We start from the raw sequence: 294 nt of genomic DNA on the forward strand, positions 1-294 counted from the left end.
AAGTAAAAAGCGACACAATGCATGTGTCCTCCACAGTCTCTACAGGTTACGATAAAACAAACTCGCACGAGGTGCCCCCTTCTGTTGGACCCCCCCCACACACCCCAAACACACACTCACATTGTACACTCCTCGGTCCGGCAAAGCTCATTCACGCAACGAATGAAACCAGAAATTACAGTTCTATTGTAGGCGGTCACGTGGCACTTTCATGATAACTTAACCTGTACGTTAGCGTAGGAACCGACGCCGTCTGAAACTGAGGACCCGCTGTTCACGGTAGGTTTTTTTTTT

Source organism: Hippocampus guttulatus, chromosome 6, assembly GCF_054856545.1.
Source record: "Hippocampus guttulatus isolate MCC_2025c chromosome 6, RoL_Hgut_1.0, whole genome shotgun sequence".
In the NCBI taxonomy this organism is placed as follows: Eukaryota; Metazoa; Chordata; class Actinopteri; order Syngnathiformes; family Syngnathidae; genus Hippocampus; species Hippocampus guttulatus.